Source organism: Parasteatoda tepidariorum, chromosome 5 (genome assembly GCF_982258835.1).
Source record: "Parasteatoda tepidariorum strain Cologne lab strain chromosome 5, Ptep-v5.0, whole genome shotgun sequence".
In the NCBI taxonomy this organism is placed as follows: Eukaryota; Metazoa; Arthropoda; class Arachnida; order Araneae; family Theridiidae; genus Parasteatoda; species Parasteatoda tepidariorum.
The window spans coordinates 40,396,226-40,415,675 of NC_141759.1; the positions used below are offsets into that span (position 1 = coordinate 40,396,226).

Consider the following 19,450-nt stretch of genomic DNA (forward strand, 5'->3'; position numbering starts at 1 on the left):
TTCTTTCAAAGTGAACAACTAAGTGATCATTGCCATAGATTGAAAATCTATGTTCTCTATGGAAAAAAACATAATTTGGTTAGCTATTAAATAACATTGAAAAATAAATCCTGAAAATTCCCAATATATTGAGAATATTTGCAATTTTACATCTACTGAAAACACTACAACTATCTTTTGCTTATAAGATTTTAACGTTAAGGAAATGATCATTTAGTTCTCTTTAGGGAAACATTAAAAAATAATTTCTGAAAATTCCAAATATATTAAGAATATTTACGATTTTATTTCTATTGCAAATACTACAACTATCTTTAACTTATAATATTTAAAAGCAAAGGCAATGGTCACTTAGTTCTTTATGGAAAAACTGTTCATTTAGATAAATTGAAGAAATATTGAAAAATTACTCTTGAAAATTACTAACATATTGAGAATATCTACAAACTTTTACTTTAAATCTTACATTCGAAAAGTGTTTCGCTAATTAGGGTGATTTCAATGAAAAACAATTTTTACAGCTTGTTGCCAAGTCTCTTTCATGAAAAACCATTAATGAATTTTATATAATTCCCCTATTAAATAATATTGTATGGACTGGATTAAAAATATTATGACACTTTGACGACTAAACTTTTGTTTTAGACTTTTTATAAGCGAAATCAAAACGAAAATGGAATCATGTTGATTTTCAGTATGAAATATTTTTTAAACTTCAGATTTTTACGTTATGAACAGAAACAAAACAACAAAAATCAAACAAAAACCAATGTTTTTGTAGCATAAGTAATCCATTGGTTCGTTCTTGCAGAAACATTGAGAAATAACTGATACGTAAAAATTTCTAATGCCTTAGGATATTATTTGCAAGTTCATATTTTAACCATTATTTTCAGAAAATGCCTCTGTAACTTGCGCAGTTCAACACTTTGGGAGAACGCTGTTTATATAGATTATAAAGAAAATATTTTAATATAATTTTCAGAAAATGTCTCACTAACTGCTATAGTTGAGTTAGTTTCAAAATAAATTGTAACTATTTTTCTGACGATTAGTACAAGATTAAGATGCTTTTTTAAATAAAACATTGCACTTTTAATTACAAAAAGTATTTATGACTGTAATTTAGCTAAAATATTAAACGTTTGTATAGATTGTTAAAGTAATAATAGTTCTTATTTTTTTAAGATTAAAATTCCGTTTTTCTGTTTTTTATGAGGGAAACAAAATTGAAAATGGTGTCGCATTGATTTTTAGTATGACATATATTTGTCAAAGTACAAGATTTTTACATTATAAAACGGAAACAAAGTAACAAAAATCAATAATTCCAAAATACATTGTTGAAAAGAAAGATGCTTATATAAGCTATTTTTGTAGGGAGGGAAATGTCCTTTCGGAAGCCTAAGAATGAACATTCTTAGGGAAAAAAAACTCCTTTCATAAGAATTTCCACAAACTATCTGAAACCCAATAACTGCAAACAAGTTATTCTTTTCCTGAACAAAAAGATTCCCGTAAGACGCCATTTAAATAATGGTTTTTCCGAGCATGGTTACGGTTGCAGAACCTTTATTTTTATTTTTATCCTTGATGGGTTTTTCAAGACTTTTGTTTTCTTTATCATAACGTAAATTTAAAGAGATGTACACATAAATATCAAGAAAATTCCAACACATATTTAAAATTAGAAACAACACATTTTAAAAATATTTTAATAAAATTCAAAAAAATGTTATGCACTTCTGTTTATTTTCTATAAAATGATTTAATCAAAAACAATATTTTTATTTAAGCAAAACGGAGAGAAATTTTTTTTTACCTAATATTATTCACAAAAATATACATCTTTGTCATATTTTTAGAAATAAGAAAAGTAGAAATAATAAAAAGTTTCCTTTAGCTTAACCAATCTTTTTAATTCGAAAAATTTTATTTTTAAAAATCATGCTGTGTTGTATATACATTATTTTAAGCTGAAACATTGTATTTTGTATGTAATTAGAAGCTGTGTAATTTATACCAGGGACATTTATCAATAAAAATTAGATTTTAAAAATATTTTAATAAAATTCAAAATTTTTTATGCATTTCTATTTATTTTCTATCAAATAATTTTATCAAAAATAATATTTTTATTTAAGCAAAATGGAGACAGAAAATTTTTTACCAAAAGATATTCAAAATAATATACATTCTCATATTTTTAGAAATAAGAAAAGAAGAAATAACAAAAAGTTTCTTTTAGCTTAACCTATCTTTTTAATTCGAAAAATTATGATTTTTAAAAATCATGCTATGTTATATATACGTTATTTTAAGCTGAAACATTGTATTTTGTTTATAATTAGAAGCTGTGTAATTTATACCAGGGACATTTATCAGTAAAAATTAGGAATTAATCAATAAAAATTAGATTTTAAAAATATTTTAATCAAATTCAAAAAATTGTTATGCATTTCTATTTATTTTCTATCAAATGATTTTATCAGAAATAATATTTTTATTTAAGCAAAATGGAGAGAGAAAATTTTTTACCAATAATCACTCGCGAAAATATACATCTTTGTCATATTTTTAGAAATAAGAAAAGAAGAAATAATAAAAAGTTTCTTTTGGTTTAACCTATCTTTTTAATTCGAGAAATTATGGTTTTTAAAAATCATGCTATGTAGTATAAACGTTATTTTAAGTTGAAACATTGTATTTTGCTTATAATTAGAAGCAATTTATACCAAGAACATTTATCAATAAAAATTAGGAATGCACATTTTGAAATTGAAAGTGTTTAAAGAGAATATTTATTTTGTTTTTTGAGTGTTTTCTGCTATTTTTAAGATTATAGTTTTGGACATTTCAACACTCTTTTTTACACTTGCAGACACTTTTAAACAGTGTTGGCATGATTTAAATCACTTGATTTTTTTTTTTTTGATTTTTTTATTTTATTTTATTCAACTATGATTTTTTTAAGAAAGCCATAGATTTGAACCAGATGATTTTGTATAAATAAATCATTAAGTCGAAAATAGTTTCATAAATCTATTCTTTGAAAGAAAGGTCAGATTTCATTGAAAAGAGAGGTTTTATCCAAAGAAGTAATGAAAGGATAAATTATTAAATTTCAAAATAGATTAATAAAAAAATAAAATTTGGGAATAAAAATGAATGGAGTAACGTTAAACTGTTAAATTATGATTTTCTACCAGCTGTATATAAAATAATATACTGGAAATAAATTATTTATATAATATATAATATTTCAAGTATACCCATTTAATTTTACGTTTATATGAATGCTTTGCGTGCTTTTAAAACGTACTAAACATGTAGTCATTGTATACCCATATTGAAGAGCCACTTATTCTGCCCAGAGGAACTTACAATATCTTTTTTCTATAATGTATTCTTATTTAAACTAATTTACTCTTTATTGGATATCTAACTGACAAATTGCCTCCCTGTATTTAAAATTTTAAGTATTATTTTAAAATTTAAGCACGTGTAGCTATAACAAAATAAAATTTTATTTATTTTGTAATTAATTTTGGTGTATTACATATTAGGTCTATTTTGGATGTACTATTGTTTTTAAATAATATTAAATACTGTCAACACGTTTTATTAGACAATTTGGCTCTTAAGTGCGAAAAACTTTTAAAAAAATTAAATTAAATAAGAGAAAATCATGAATTTTGCCATTTGCGCTTTTGAAAAATCTTGTCCTAAAACTTGTTTAGAACATCCAAAATCTGAAGCCTGTTTTTTTATTACACGAGACACAGCAAGTTTTATCTTTTTTGTGAAAGAAAGAAATAACTTACAGCAAAACTCTTGTTCATCAATTTTGAATGCTTTTCTTAACAATTTAATAGAAAAAATTTGCAAAAAGAATGATCAAATTTTGTATACTATTATTAAATACGCATAACTGAAACAGAACTTTTAGTTTGAGTTTTAAGCCTTTCTGAAGCCGTGTTTCCAATTTGGGACCACATATTTCAGAAACATAAAAAGAAACTACAAATATTAAACTATTTGCTTCTGAAAGTACCTCGTTTAAGCAACCCCTATTCTAAAGGCAACATGAAGTAAAAGTTTAAAATGTATCATGTACGGTTGCAGTTGCTAATGTAATGTACGTCTGAAATATGACATTTCTGGAGTCATGAAAAGTGTATTTGAATTTTTAATAATTTTAGATTAAAGTTTTTATAACTTCGCAAACCGCCAATAAAAAGAGTTTTTTCTTTTGCTGAGTAAAAAGGAGATAAAAACAAAGATGAGATTGACGATTGCTCGAGTTTTTTCGCGATAATTATTAATTGTGATCGATACGATTCTGAGCTAACTCGGGTAAAATGTAAATGTCAAATTGTCAGACTGATTAGAGTAGTTAAATTTGTAATCAATATATGGTGTCTATTTCTTGAATTTTATAAAATGCTGTTTCTTATTTTCTCTTAAATTATTTTACATCTTCATCTAACTATTTTTAATCTTAGTAAATAGTAACATTATTTTTAAATGTTAAAACATGTTGTAAAGTTTTCCAAGACGTAGGTGCTTTAACTTGTTTGTTTTTATTTACTAGTTTGTAATACTAGTTTGTTTTTATTTACTTGTTTGTTTTTTGTTTTTTTCATTTAGTTAGTAAAAATTGAAAATGCAGCACTCACAACTGACATGTTAAGGGAAAAGCGTAAATTTAATTTTATTTTATTTTATAACCGTCGTTGAACAGCCGACCCAATTTCATGGGTTTACGACTACTTACGTTCAACTCCGTAGCCTTGTAATTTTGAACCAATCCAGAAGACAAGGAAACTCCTGGATCAGTACCCCCAGAGGTATTGATTTGTTGTGGGAACAAGGAGGACTTTGAGACTCGACAGATTTAACGTGCATCAGTCACCATTTACTACACGGGGAGTCTTCGGCCGGCGAGGATCGAACCCACGACCTCTTGGATATGGGTCCAGCGCCCTACCGACCAGGCTATTCCGGCCCCGTAAATTTAATTGCAACAATTAGCTTTTTCCCTGGCTGGGGTAGCCTGGTTGGCAGAGAGCTGGACTCACATTCGTGAGATCAGGAGTTCGAATCCAGACGGCCTAAGACTCCCCGTGTAGTAAATGGTGACTGATGCACGTTAAATCTGTCGAGTCACAAAGTCCTCCACGTTCCTATAACAAATCAATGCATCAAGGGTACTGAATGGAAGATTGATCGTTCTCTGGTTCAGATCAAAATTACGATCTGTGGACCAATGAATGAACGTATGAATGGATCCACCCTATAAACAGGCAGGGGTTAAAGCGGGACGGAAAAGAGAAAAGGCTGGTAGTCAAACTATTTCAGTTATAGCTAGTTTTAGGGAGGAGTTTACTTATTCTTTTTTTAAACTATTCAACAATTTCTATTTTATCTTAGAAAAGAAACAGATTTATATATATGCTAAAATCTTAAAGAAATCTTGATAGTTACAGATATTTCATTTTTCTCGAAAAAAATGCTATTATAAAATGTCTTTCGTACCAGTTTTTCATCTTTTTCGTCTTGCTATATAAAGGCTTTCAGCCATGTAAACAGGTGTGACGTATTGGTGTGGCAGGAGTCAAATTCTTGGCCATAGATGGCGCCACTGGTAGACAAGAACAATCGCACCCCTCTGCCTAATGGCAGGCGACGACAACAACAGTTTTTTCCCATGTAATTTCAAAACAAATAACTAGTTTTGTAAGGCTATTAATAAAATGGATTTGGTATCTAATTTATTGCCTTGATTGCTAAAATATTTAATTTTTTCAATGCACTAAAATATTTGTATATTTTAAAAAGTTGAAAAGAAAATACATTACACTAATGTTTGTGAAAATTGCAACACCATGAGGGAATTCTTAGAAATCATTGAAATTTTTTATGCAGATTGTTAATGGTACAAATAAACATGCGCAATCACTTTGTAATTCTAATAATTTGCATTTCTTAACTCACTTTGCATTTCATGTAAATTTAGCTTAATTTGTGTTCTTAGTGCTTTCACGAACATAAGTGTATGTTAGGAAATAGTAGCACACAAATTTTATTCTCTGGATTTGAGTTTTGAAATTTTTTTTCTAAGCTTATATGATTTAGCTCTTAGAGCTAAATGCCAACGTTAATAGCAAGTTATAAAAATTAATAAAGTTAGTATGCTGCCTTTAAAAAAATTGTTTGAAGAAAAATGCTTTAAAAACTGGAAAGTAAAAATATATTTCAGAGGATTTTCTTGATAATAGTAGACAAACTTTGATAATTGTAAATAAAAAATTTTAAATTTAGATAATATAAAAAAAATAATCTTGATAATTGAAAGTCATTTAAAAATTTTGATAATTGTAATTCTTAAACTTTCGAAAATACAATTCGTAAAAATTTAATTTTAAAAAAAAAGAATAGCAGTTTGAAAGTTATCAGCAATAGAAGATAAGTTAATTATAACGTTTTAAATTTTTTATTTGCTTAATAGTTGTTTTCCTTTGCGCTATTTTAGTAATTATAGAAGAGTCGTTGTGGCTCAGGGGATAAATCGCTCACCTCCCGAAAAGGTCACCTCCCAGGCTCGATACCCCAGAGATGGCTCGCCGATTCAAATTCAGCCCCCGACTCGCAGCGAAGTATAATATTCTCTGTGATATGTGAATCCCTTGCCGTCGGGCTTTTCGTGGCAGGTTTATGTGGTTTTCCTTTCCATGTAACGCAAAAGCAGATACAATGGTGGAACGTCATTGGGAGATACATTGGGTCATAAATGGGGGATACAGTGCAGTCTCACTGCGTGCAAAGATTCCTCCACGAAAGATAATTTGTTCTAGTGCTTAATTAACGAATTCCCTTGTCTTCTGGGTTGAGTTCAAAATTACAAGGCAGTAGAATCTAACATTGATAACCTTTAACCCAAAAATGGGTCTGCTGCTCATCGGTGGTAATAAATTAATTATAAAAGGAACAAAATATTTATTTAACTTTTTTTTACTAATTATAATAATGACAAAACGTTTATTTAATAATAATAATAAGTTTATAAAACGTTTATCAATAATTATAGTAATAACTATACGTTTATTTAACATTTATTTCAATAATTATAGTAATAAAAGAATCTACACTAGGTTCTACACTGCACTACTTTTTGATTTATCAGGTAAATTGATGTGAAGCAACTTATATTTTTTCAAGATTGCTTTTAACTCGTTTGTATCTAGCTTTATTTTAAAAGCCTGGACCTTTTTTTCGAAGAAGTAAAAAGTAGTGACACAATTGTTCTTCATTAGCCTTTATTTTGTAATATTGGTAGTAAAAATACTTATATTTCAATAACAAAAGTCATGGTTCTTTATCAAAGCTAAAGTAATAGGTAACAAAAGGAAATATTCAAATAGTTGAAACCTGAATAAACTTCCAATTATATTTTTTAAAATTGTTTTTGTAAAGGCTTTTGTACATTATTTGTACATAAAAGAATTTGTTTAGACAGAGAAAATTTTTCAACTTTTGTTAAATAATCTTTTCATGTAATGTCTTTAGAAGGGTTTAAAGAAATCCTGAGTTTAAATTAAATAGAGAGATACAATGAAGAAAAATTAATGAAATAGAATTGCGATTCAATTTGGTTTAAGTTTTTTTCACATACATGACGCGAAATTTGTATATAGCAAAACACGACATTCTGAATAAACTTTCATTTAATGATCAAAATTTCATGTTCTAAAGTTTACAAAAAAAACAAGCAAAATGTTCCCTTTTTTTTATCAATGTCAAAGGAAATAAAGACACTTAACACGACTTCGATTTTCAATCATTTAATAAAGTGAACTTAGAATGGAAAAGTTTATAGTTTAGTGTTCAATTTATCCGGATATGATTTTTAAAAATCAAAATAATAGCCAAACCCTAAATTCAGCTACACACTCAGATAATATTTTATTCTACATATTTTGTGTCATGAATTTTTTATATTAATTATTTCTAATTCGCAAAAGGTCTTTCAAATGAACACTTTTCTTAAATTTTTATGTCATTTATGTAAAAAAAAAATTTAGTAATGAATTAGTTTTATTATATTAATTAATAAAGTAGAATATATAGAGCTTATTAATGTAACGAAACTTTTTGTGATATCGGGTATTTTCAAGGTAAAAAACACATGTAGTACATATTTGACCCAAACAATATTTTTTAGTTATAGCATATTGTACTGATTTGTTTTATCTGTCACAATTTTCTTTACGTACAATAGCACACTTTTGTAAAGCTTATAAACGAAACCTACTTCCACTACAAAGTTTTAAATAGAAGGAAATTAAACAGGAATTATACATTTAGTTAGTATCTAAAGTATGTAATTTCTAATTTGGTACATTTCCTTTTAGTTGTATGCATTAAATCTTTTTAATTAGTTTTATTTAATCTTTATATATTTAATTGGATATACTTCATCTTTTTATGTTTCAATTGGATAGATTTTATCTCTCTATATTTTTATTTTATCAATTTAATCATTTCATCAGCCTGTGTAGAGATCGAGGGTGCGCGGTATAGGTCCTCGCTAAACTGTTCTACCGTAAATTGCTGGAACTTCGCGCACGTGTTGTCGGACTACCAAAGCGGGAGAAACATCTGGTCTGCAAAGGATCAAAATTATGATGGCATATCTTAGGATCATCCTCATGGGTGTTTCCCCGACCGTCGCCATTAGCCCATTGTAAAGCTCTAGTGTGACGTAAATAAATTACCTATATACCTTAAGACGAAAATTATATTTTAAAGATTAATACATTAGTGTAGCATGGGAAAAGATTATTCAAATAAAATCATTAACTTAAATTAAAAATAGTTGTTACAATTACCATGTAATGTCTAAAAAATATGATTGAAAAGTAATCATTTGATTTACGGAAACAAATTGTTTTTTCTAAGAAAGTTATATTTCCACAAAAACACGTAATGAAATATGAAATGAAATAAATTTCTATTTAAGTATAAAACACACAAATTCAAATTAAATACATAAAAAATTTTAAAAAATTTAACAGTGGAGAATTTATTTTGTTACGAATATTAGTTAAAGTCTACTAAAATACTAATATTTAAAAAATTAAAATTAAATTAATCTCTTTTGATACTATAAAAACTTCATTTGCTTCATTATAAAAAAAAAAAAAAAAAACTCTTTTTGCTATTCACCTTTATGCCTGTTTTGGTATCGTATATGACAATTAGAAGCAAAAAAAATTAATCGATTTATTAGTACTTAATAATCGATAAACATTAATGAAAAATAGACAATCGAAAAGTAATTATCGATAAAAGTTTCAATAAGTTTCCGCCTCTAATGCTAATGCTGAAAATTTAACTGGGAATCTATTTTCCCCAATCGGGATATTCAGCACAGACTGCCGCCGTTATTTGCATGCGGGGTTTTCTCTGCGTATAACTCATCCGTGTAAGAAAGACACTTTTACAGAATCCACTTTTGCGCTTTAAAAAATTAATGGCGTAATTCATAGACAATTTTAACCTTTATCAAGTATTTTTGCAGGATTGCTTTTCTATCTTTATTTCTTTATAGGATTACTTTTATCTTTATCTTTTTACAAATACTTTCCATAAGAGTTTTAAAAAAATTAATGGTGTAATTCATAGACAATTTTAACCTTTATCAAGTATTTTTACAGGATTGCTTTTCTATCTTGATTTCATTGTTGGATTACTTTTATCTTTATCTTTCAACAAATACTTTCCATAAGAGTTTTAAAAAATTAATGGTGTAATTCATAGACAATTTTTACCTTTATCAAGTATTTTTACAAGATTGCTTTTCTCTCTTTATTTCTTTGTTGGATTACTTTTATCTTTATCTTTTTATAAATACCTTCTATATGAGTTCGTTTAAGGAAATTTTATGTGTCCACTTAATTAAAGAAAATCAATTCAATGTTTACAACAAAATTTAACATACGTTACAAAATAAAATTTATTAAAATGATTCAAAATTTGTTAGAATTATAGTAATCAATATAAATATTTTTAAAAAAATTGAATTTTATCTTATCCTTAATACAGAGAAATAGAATATTTAGTAAATAAGAAGGCTGAATTATAAATGCAGAATTTCAAATGTACTGGTCTAATTAATAAAAAAGATATTTTGATGTAACATGCACAAATATTAAGTAATAAATTGTATATTATAATGAAAAAGGAATTTTCCATTATGAAAGGCAATTAAATGTTTATACAGTTAATTAACTTTTCTATTTTTCATAAGCATAAATTTATTCATCCCATTTATTATTATTATTATTTTAATACAAAGAAAAAAATACTGAGTTCATTTTGTTAATCACTTTTCGGACAAATAAATATGTAAGCATAATAAAATTAAGCAAACATGTTTAAAGCAGCAAAAATTAATTTTAAATACTGAGTAAAAAAAAAAAACAATTAAAAGATGTCTATTCATTATGAACATAAGGTAATATAAAAAATAAATAAAAAAATGGCTTTTTCAAGCACTATAAAATTTATAATTTTCATCAAATTTTAAGATTGTTCCTATTGTTAATGTTTTATGTTTCTGACTTTTAATTTGATTTCCTGCAGTAATTTTTAAGAATTTTCTTCACAAACTAATTTAAAAACACTGGAAGTTAATACAAAAACTAAGTACAAATCTAATTTATAACAATAACTTGTAATTTTAAACAAAAAACAATATATAATTGCAGCAGTAACCAATAATGGTTTTAAGAGAAAAATTTACTTCCTAAAATTGTATTATTTGATTGAAACGTTTGGACATGACTCGTTTTTAATTATTACATGAATTTAAAATGAGTAACTTAGCATAATTTAAAGTTCTTCTTTTTTTGTAAATTCAAACATTGTTAAAAAAATTATTATATCAAATTCTTGAAGCAATAAGGAAAAAAGAAAACAATGGACTTTTACTTATATCAAATTTCCTCATCCTTCTATAACTGTAATATACATTAATAATTCCTTATTAAAAATTAATATCATAATGGAAACCCTTAATGTGAGCTATATAGATTTTAATGTACGTATTATTATTGCATTGTTGAAATAAATTTTGAATAAATGAAATCGTTATCATTGACTTAAATTAGTTGTTTTTGCAAAATAAAGCAATCTGTGTAAAAAAAATTCCTCATCTGCAAAGCACAATTTTTTATCTGAAAAAATCAATACAAATTTAATTATTCGAGCCTTAAAAGCAAAAAATTTATATTTAAATGCAATTGCAATAATTGCTACTCTAAAAACACTTGTTATGAAATATAAAATTGGGTTCATCAACTTAGAATAGTTGAAAATTCAAGCAGTGTTTAAAAAAAATTTTAGGGAGCATAAAATTTTCTAAGAATCATATTTATAATGAATAAGATATTCAAATAAGCAATTAACAGTACGATACAATAATTACTTAAAACTTTCAATGATACACATTCATATTTCGGAGCAAAAAAATTTATTAACTTATTGTACCAAATTTTCTAATATTTCAACAGGAAACAATTAATATGAGTAAAAATGAATAGCAATTGCTAATATGAATAACAAGTTCTAATAAAAATTAACAGTACGTAATTAAAAAATTTTAAATCAAATTTTAGGTATTTTAATGCAAATACAATTATTGCTATTTTGAAATCAAGTTTTAATAAATAAAATTGAAATTTTTAACTTTGTGTTGAAATAGAAATCGTGCAGAGTTAAAAAAAATTACACATTTTTCTGTCGTCAAAGACTCATAATTTATATGAATAAGTATTTCAAGTAAGCAAGGAAGTCCTTTTTTTTAAACTTAAATAGTGTCGAAAAAAATACGAAAATACAAATTCTCTCACCTTTAAAGAACAATTTCTAATGAAAGTAATTTTTTCAAAAACGAAATTAAAGGTTTTATCATTTTCTGCACGCAAAATAAATTGAGATATATTATTACCAGTATGTATTGTGTGAGTGTATTATTGTACATTATTGGTTAATTATTATTTCTTAGTAGAAATTTAAAATAGTTTTCAATAAACAAAATTGGTAAATTTAATGTTTATGCACGCTTAAATAATGTTAAAAAAACAAGAATACAAAATTTTCTCAGTTTTAAAAAAAATATTTCTAATTTAAATAACTATTCCAAAAAAAGAAGTAAATAGTACGGCATAATTTAATTAAATGTAATTTCATTTTCTACTCATAAAATCAATTGTGAATCTAAGATTTATTATCATCAGTATGCATTGTGTTAGAATATTACTACACAGTATTATCTAACTTCACTTTTATAAATTTAAAATCAATTTTCAATAAACAAAATTGGTATACCTAATGTTTCTTCGAATTTAAATAGAGTCTAAAAAACAAGAATAATTAATTTTTTTCTCTTTAGAAAAAAAATCCAAATGTGAATCACTTTTTTTTAATAAAGAATTATTTAGAGTGATATAAATTAATTTAATGTAATCTCATTTTCACTCATAAAATTAATTATGAACCTCAGATTCATTATTATCAGTATGTTTCAGTATGTGATTATTTTGCTTAATTATTATCTTATAGCACAAATTTGTAATCAATTTTCAATAAACAAAATTGGAATAGCTGAACTAAAATAAATATTTCTGTAAATTCAAATAATCTTCAAAAAATAAGAGTAGATAATTTTTCCCCTTTAAAAACAATTTCAAATACAAAAACTTTTCCAAAAAATGAATTTATAGTATGATATAAAGTAATTAAATGTAATCACATTTGCTGCACATAAAATCAATTGAGATTTATAATTATTACAATCAATATGTATTGTGTTATCATGCTGTTTCGCATTATTGTTTAATAATTTTTAAAGAATAAATTTGAAATCAATTTTCAACAAGCAAAATTGGGATGTATAATGTATCTGCGATTTTAAATAGTATGAAAAAGAAGTAAATATGAATTTTCCCACCTTTAAAATGCAAATTTTAATGTAAATAACTTTTTTCAAATTAGAAATTAATTATACTATTATAAGTTTACTAAATGTAATTACATTTTCTACACATAAAATCAATGCTGAATCTAATGTTCATTATTATCATTATCTATTGTGCCAGTATGTTATTGTACATTAATTTTTAATTGTTATCTTACAGCATAAATTTGAAATCCGTTTTCAATAAACGAAATTGAGAGAGCTAATCTGGAATAATTGTTTCTGCAAATTCAAAAACAAGAATTCAGAATTTTCTCACTTTAAAAAAACATTTCTAATATAAATAACTATTCCAAAGAAGAAATTGATATTACGGTATAAATTAATTAAGGGTTATCTCATTTTCTACACATGTGCTTCACTCGTAGTAAAATTGATCCTTTACTACGGATCATCACAAAGTTAATCACAAAAGTACGGTTGAGGTCAAACTATTTGAGCCGTATTTAGAATTATCTCTGCTTTTATTTGCATTGAACTGAAAATATACTTGCACTAGTATTACTTAAGAAAAACACATTCATTTTTGTAAACAAACGAAATAAATGTTTGGTAAAGCACGAGGAACTCACCTTAAATAACACTTTCACCCCCTCCAGAAAGAAAATAGCCCGCTCCACATACGAAATCACACCTCCTTACTCCTTTTTATTTTTAATTTCTTTTCCGAACTTCTGCAATTGGGAAAAGAAGTAGTAAGAAATTCTGGAGCTGGAAATTCTCACGGGATAATCGTTCGTACTTCTTCTTGAACTGGATTTAAATCTGCTTTTGCAACACTTTTATGTAAACTTCAAGGATCCTGCAATAGGTTCCGGAAAATTACAATATTTTTAGGTCCAGGGTTTTTGGGGGGCCTTTCACGTTGGCCTTAGAAATCGAACGAAAAGCGGTTAAGAGCTTCAAACAGGCACAGACGCAGGCGGATCGATTGCGACCGAAGCGACCTCTATGTGCAAGAAGGATTACTTCCAGAAGGTCTCTGACCGTACCAGCAGGATTAAACATCTCCAGAATTTTACGATTGTTCCGAAGGGCCTATCCTTCTTTAAGGATCTTTTGTTCTTAAATTCCATACGCATCGATAAGCATTAATGGGAAATATTTTTGGGCTCTAGAAATACGATTTAAAGTTGATTAAGTGGATTAAAGCTTAAAAGAGCTTTGGCGTAGAATTTTTAGGAGAGAATTTAGATTACTTTGTATCTTTTAAAGAAGCTAGCTACAGTTTTTTTCAAGAATTCAGCACAACTATTAATCTATTTACTCTTATTTATTTTCAATTTCATTTTTAAGTGAGTCTAAGCAATTAAATTAGGAAGAAACTGGAGTTACAATTTAATTACTATTTCATTAAAACACTTTCCTTTTCATTTAAAAAAAAACATGCGTTTAGGAAAAGAGATAAACATTTTTAAGAACTGATTATTTTTTTACAAACGATGTTAAAAATTGTCGTTAAGCTTAAGAAATATGTAGTTTCACTAAAATTTATTGTAAATATTATTTATAGTAAATATTTTTAATAATAAATATTATTTATCGTAAATGTTATTTAATTTTTGAACATTGAATTAATTATAAATGTAATTAATTAACATTTAATTATTACATTTATAAGTTAATCTAAAAAATTAAATTAAGAAGAAACGTTACAATTTAATTAATATTTCATTCAAACGCTTTCTTTTTCATTTAAGAAAAAACATGTGTTTAGGAAAAGAGATAAACATTTTTAAGAACTGATTATTCTTTTTCAAACGAGGTTAAAATTTGTCTTTAAACTTCAGAAATATGTAGTTTCAGTAAAATTTATTATAAATATTATTTATAGTAAATATTTTTAATAATAAATATTATTTATCGTAAGTATTATTTAATTTTTGAACATTGAATTATTTTTAAATGTAATTAATTAACATTTAATTATTACATTTATAAGTTAATCTAAACAATTAAATTTAAAAGAAACTGGAGTTGCAATTTAATTAATATTTCATTTAAACGCTTTCTTTCTTCATTTAAAAAAACATGCGATTACGAAATGAGATAAAAAAAAATTTACGAACTGATTATTCTTTTACAATCAATGTTAAAATTTGTAGTTAAGCTTAAGAAATGTGCAGTTTTACTAAAATTTATTGTAAATGTTATTTATAAAAAATATTTTAATAATATTATTATTAAATATTTTTTATAGCAAATATTATTTGATTTTTTAACATTTAATTAATTATAAATGTAATTAATTAACACTTAATTATTACATTTATAAGTTAATCTAAACAATTAAATTAAGAATAAACTGGAGTTTCAATTTAATTAATATTTCATTTAAACGTTTTCTTTTTTTCATTTAAAACGAGATACTACAGGATATCTTAAGAGACTTGTATATTTCAATGCTCGACCTTATATCGCATCTTGCATTCAAGCTGGAGGTGGCCTAACAAGGTACTGAAATCTCCATTTTTTTGTATTTTTACTCAGGAATAAATGATCATATTGCTTTAATTTTTTAGCCCCTTACTTATATAAGCGTTGTACTTACGTTTGTAAAATTTTGTTTCCCTCTGGCAGTATCAATAGAAGGTATGGCCACCATTGAGAACAATGCAGGTTTCCAGAGGCAGTGGCATGCTTTCCACAACAGTATGCAGCAGTTGCTGGAGCAATTTGTCCCATTACTCTGTCAGTGCGCGAATGAGGGAGTCCTTGTTTATTACTAGACATTCTCGTCCAGCAACACTCCTTCCCAAAGCATGCCACACATTTTCAATGAGATTCAGGTCTGGAGACCTTGCTGATCAGAGGAGGCGCTAAATATCCATGCTTTGCACACACTCCCCGACAGCGACTGTTATATGACATGGTGCGTTATCGCCCATAAAAACAAATTAATTACAGACAGCACCACGGAACAATTGAACATGACGCAACAGAATATCATTATTGTAGTGTTTCCAGTCATAGTCCTAGTTGGAAACACATAGAGGGACGTACAGCCATTAATCATAATACCAGTCCATACCATAACCCTACATGTAGGATATCTGTGCCTTTCCAGTATGTTTGCTCGACTATACGCAGTACCTATCTCACGCGCCAGATCAATTGGCTCTGAAAATGAGAGGAGAGACAGAATCAACTGTTGTCTATAGCTGTGCTAAATATTTTCAAAAGTTTTGAAAATTGAGTTTCGCTAATTCTGGCTCCTGGAAACAGTATAGGGTGTATTCTGGTGGTCAGCTGAATTTAAAAAGTACAACTAGAATGGCTTGACAGTTGAAAATGTGCTCTGGCGTTAATTGGGTTTGGGGGCAATGTCTGTATATTTGGTATAATCTAGTCTAGCCTGAAGAAATCTTCTTGTCCTTAAAATGGCCCGTATGAAGACTTGCTATTGCGGATGAGAGGTTTCTATGGCAATTAAGATTCAGAATATTTTTTTTTTCATTGCATTGCATTGCTGCTGCATTTGCGTCATTAGAGGCGACAGTAAGGGTCTAAATCAAGTTTCGGGCTTCTTTGCACTATCCATGGAAAATGGTTGCCATTGAAGGGTTGGTCATCGGAAGGAAAATTTATTTCCTTTTAACCACCCAGAGGTAAAACCGATGGAGGCGTTCCCCTATCCACCACCTGGGAAAGTGCTTTTTAGGGGTTAAAGGCCCAGAAACTGAATCTTCTCTCATCTGAGAATAGTATGCAAGTTCTCATTACTCCAACTACGATAATGAAGACACCAACGGGAGCTACGGTGACGTCTAGGCAATAATATGCACACAGCAGGTCGGCTGGTGTATAGTCTTCTTGTTTGCAAGATCATGGCTATAGTTTTTCGGGAGATTCAATAGCTAGTAGCAGCTTAAAACTGATTTGCTCCCTGACTGGCTGTACTTTGCTGGGTTTTTTTTGTTGTTGATAGCACTATATACCTGTCTTCTGCTTGCGTCGTACAGGCAACACGAACTCCCCCGTGACGTCTGCTACACATTCCAATTATTTGAAATGATTTGCACAACACTGTGACTGACAGCGAACTCTTTGACAACGTCTTCTATTTTTTGTTCTTCCTCAATATAGCCGATAATACGGCCACTCGTAAAATCATCTAAATGACGCCTGGAAGACATATCGAAAATTGCAAATTCGTCTATTGATTGTTTCCCATCAAACATTGATTTTGAACAACAACGCTCAATATAATTTTGTCTTGTAAAATTTTGTGTTTCACATCAAACTACTATATTTTCCCCAGAATTGGGAGATTACTTTTACTCTCTGAAGTTCAGGATGTCACAATAAACTGAGGATAGAACACAAAACCGTTTTAAAGTCATAGACATTCTACATACTTACAGACAGTTTCTACATTCTTTTATGGTTTTGGTATTTCAAAGGTTTTTATTAAGGGTTACCACATCTGTTAAAATTTTTAAATTGTTTACATCTTTTGTGAAAATAATTTTAGTTCCGTGTGGTGTATTGTCTTTAGAGATAAAATTTCATGCCTTGTGTATATATATATATATATATACCCCTAGAACATTTTAAAAAAAGTCACGCATACTGAGTAGATTGTAGTTTGCCTTATAAAAACAAAATCAGACAACGTGGATAATTTTTGAAAAGTGGACCAACTAACCTCAGTGTTTCCCCTATAATTTAAACTTCATGCCAAACTAAAACCCAAGGTTATTTTCAAATTATTTAGGTAACCAAAGCCATTTAACACGGTAAATGTCAAACGTTAAAAAGGCAGCATTGTTTTTAGTTTTGTTATTACTTTTGTTATCCGAATGACTTGAAATAGTATCATTTGTGTTGATTATTAATAATTTTTTTATCGTTTTCTTGGTAAGTATTTTTTTAATTTCGAATGATAAATTTCAACTAGAATTCAGCTATTATGTTTTTAAGTTACATATTGAAGTTCATATCAAGAAATTGCAATTATAAAATTTTGTTGTGTAATATAATAAGTAATCTAAAAGTAATGAAGGGATTATCTATGTGTATATTATTTGAAAATAAAATTTTCAAACCAAGAATATTTTATTTGGAATTCTCTGGATATATAAAGCAAGTAAGTGTTATGATTTTTATAATAAAAAGATTAATTGTAAATATTTTTTTTTTAATTTGATGATAGTTCAGTACAGAATGGTTTTCTACGTCTGATTGAGAACTTAAAGACTAGAAAAAAGAAATATTAAAGTTTTTTATTTCAATATGAAGAAATTTTAAAATCGCTTTTTTTTTTATCGTAAGCATACTTTATTTTACGCTTTCTTGTTTATAAATAATTTTTATTGAAACTTTAAATTTTTTGATAAAAATTGTTGTCAAAAACTTTTTGAGCAAAATTAAATGGTATAACATTATGTGCTTCTGTATACTTTTTGCATGATTTTAATGTTTGAACTAATAGGATATAGAAAAATATGGAATGTAAAATTTAAATAGACCTTTCACACTAGATTATTAAATTTAGTAGAACGATTTCTCAGGCAGATGTAGTTTTTAACTAATTACAAGATTTTTTGCAAATAATTTCCAATGTGTTTCGGATGTTCCTTCGTTAAAAAAAAATAATAAAAAAAAGATATTCCATCTTGTTTTTATTTGCATTCGAAAGAATATTATACATTTTTCTTTTTTAAATTTAATAAGCCACAATAAAGAAAGAACATTACCATGCTATACTGAAGAAATCTCCAGTGCAACTGATGATTCTGTTGTTCTGCTAGCTGGAATTCGTCTTAAATACCTACGCCCTCTATAGGTCGTAGCGTTCGCAAATATTGTTGTTGTTAATTTACGTCGCACTAGAGCTGCTCAATGGGCTATTAGCGACGGTCTGGGAAACATCCCGGAGGATGATCCGAAGACATGCCATCACAATTTTGATCCTCTGCGGAGGGGATGGCAGCCCCGCTTCGGTAGCCCGACGACCTGCGCGCGAAGTCGAGCGCTTTACGGTAGCACAGTTTAACGAGGACCAATACCACACACCCTCGGTCTCTACGCAGACTGATCCAAGTGGTCACCCACCCGCATACTGACCGCAGCCAGTGATGCTTGACTTCGGTGATCTGCTGGGAACCGTGTCTTACCGATCAGTCCACTGCGGGACCGTTCGCGAATACAATATCTTAGTGCAACATGCATAATATTCTATTGAAAATTTACTGACATTTTTGACATAAAAAATTCTATGTAGTGCAAACATAATCGATATTAGTCCAAATATACGCAAAATAGATTAAAGCATCTTATTTAAAATTATAAGATTACAAAACTAACGTAACTTTTAACTTACTACTTCGATAACTTTTGTAAAAACGATTACAAAAATGCTTAGTTTATGAAATAGTTCACACAAAAGTTGTGTTATTTTACTAC

General features: G+C 27.5%; 1 protein-coding gene across 2 annotated transcripts in view; it reads right to left on the minus strand.

Annotated features, from left to right (window-relative positions):
* LOC107438212 (neurexin 1) overlaps positions 1-13,956 on the minus strand; it is a 302,816-nt gene extending 288,860 nt beyond the window's left edge. For both annotated transcript variants that reach the window (XM_071185922.2, XM_071185921.2), the window contains exon 1: positions 13,615-13,956. The gene's annotated coding sequence lies outside the window, so the exon portion shown is untranslated. The remainder of the gene's footprint in view (positions 1-13,614) is intronic.
* Positions 13,957-19,450: the final 5,494 nt, after the last annotated feature.